Source organism: Mercenaria mercenaria, chromosome 15 (assembly GCF_021730395.1).
Source record: "Mercenaria mercenaria strain notata chromosome 15, MADL_Memer_1, whole genome shotgun sequence".
Lineage (NCBI taxonomy): Eukaryota > Metazoa > Mollusca > Bivalvia > Venerida > Veneridae > Mercenaria > Mercenaria mercenaria.
The window spans coordinates 42576691-42579001 of record NC_069375.1 but is presented as its reverse complement, the minus strand read 5'-3'; positions in this window follow the sequence as shown (position 1 = coordinate 42579001).

Genomic DNA, 2311 nt, shown 5'->3' with positions numbered 1-2311 from the left:
ACAAATGCATATTCGCTATTCACGAATCTTTGGACAATGACGTCACACCTATAAAAAAGTGAAGGTCAAGCAAAACATACAATTGTAATTATTTCAATATTTCTGTTTCATAAGCAAAGTTTGACCGTAGTTATATCACATAGATAAACTGTATGCAGCGTACCTTCATTTCAGAGTAATGGGATTCAGTCATTATATAGCATATATATAATAAAACAGATTTCAACTGAGTTCAATATTTGCATACCATACTAAAGAAAAATATTCATATATAATAAATCAGTTAAATAATTTATAACAAATATATCAAAGCAAACAAGTACTCATTTTAATATGCAATCTGAATAAGTCACAAAAGCAAGAAACCTTTTCATATACAGACGACAATTGTAACAAGGAAAATCTTTTAAAAAGCACTTCTCTACATAAAAAGACTCTTATCACACCCTTATTCATGTGATACGCAGACCGTATTCAGCTCTTTCTTTAATTTGATATATGTTGGTATTTGAAGAGGTTTTTATCATATTTATTAAATTTACTTATCATTTTGAGATATATCAATATTCTTGCTAAATATACTGAGCCAAAGTTAGCTTTTAAACTGTGGACAGCGTCGTTTAGGATAAACGCTTTGTCTACATTTCACTCAGCGTAGCACAATCAACAGAGTGAAAGAAATTGACACTCTCGTCCAATCAGGCAGAGTGTTGCATAAATCTTCCATTTTGATAAATTATCTATAATGCGTTATCAAGTAGTTTGATTTGCAAACTGAAGTCACGTGACATAGGTAACGAAAACGAATTCATACGGCGTCGCCGAAAAACTATTGATCTTATTTTTTGACAGAATTTTAACTCTTCCTTACTTGACTTTAACCCCATGAGTACTAGTTTTGACTGTCTGTGAGCATCTATCTCCTTTGAAGATTTCATTGATTGAGAAATATATCTGTTTTATTGTCAAATGCCGAATATTGGAGCGCACTGTCTTACGGACAGCTCTTGATCATGAATGAAAGAGACTTGTGCTTTATATTTTTACGTCAATGTCTGAAATAAAGAAAATCTAAAAACAGTAATATTTGTTATCCATAAAGTCATTAAATAATGGTCTTATGACTGTCCAGAGTGTAGATGAAAGAAAGTTTTAACTCACCTGTCAGTGAGCTTTTTTGATCACTTTTCGTTGTCTGTCGTGCATGCAAGAATTGGTGATAATCTTGACTAAATTTGGTCAAAAGTTGCTTCTCGATGATTTCTAGGTCAAGTTCGAATATGGGTCATGTCGGGACAAGAACTTGGTTACCCGGTCAAATCAAGGGAAAAACGTGTGTATGCAATAGGGGCTGCATTTGTTGAAGCATAAATTTCACACAGACGAATACGTCACACGTGAAAAAATCGTAGCTATTAACTTTGTCATTTCTTGACAGAATTTGCTGAATATCTACAGTTTGGAAGATTTTTCATGTGGGTATGATGAAAAGAACTTGAGATACTCCTAAACGACACTTTGAGAAATTTGGCCAATCTGCCGCGAGTTTGTACGAGATTTCGTACATCAAAACAGTACTAAGTCTGTAGAAATGGAAGGATTTCCATGATTCTTTACTGAATTTCACTACATTACCTGATTATGTGCGTACTTTGAGATAATCCGGGTCAGAGGTTGGTTATCGGAGAAGATCACCCGAAACAACTTGCTTTTTATGAACCAAAAGAAGTTTGGCGATACTTGTAGTGCTTTTAAAAATAATCTAGAGTCTAGGTCGAAGATTCCAAAAGGAGAAAATCCATTTTTAGCCCACCATCTACCAGACTAAATCCCTTTCCGTCCGTTATCCATCCGTCATTCCGTCCGTCTGTTATCAATTCTTGTTACCGCATTTCCTCTGAAACTACTGAATGAATTTTGATGAAACTTTGCCACAACAATCTCCCAGTGCCTTAGTTGGCCCTAACTGAGAATGAGGTCACTAGGTCAAATGTCAAGGTCACGGTGACCTTCAACTTAAATTTTTGGAAATTTTTTGTTATTGCATCTCCTCTAAAACTACTGAATGGATTTTGATGAAACTTTGCCACAATGATCTCCCAGTGCCCTAGTTGGTCTTAACTGAGAATGAGGTCACTAGATTAAAGGTCACGTTCACAATGACCTGAATATAAAATCAGTTTCTGCTCAGTAACTTGTGTACTGTTTCATTTAGGAGCTAGAAATGTCATAGGTATATTGGTCATGATGTTAAAATTAACCCCTGTCAATGTTTAGGGTCACTAGATCAAGGTCATAGGTACCTGAAATT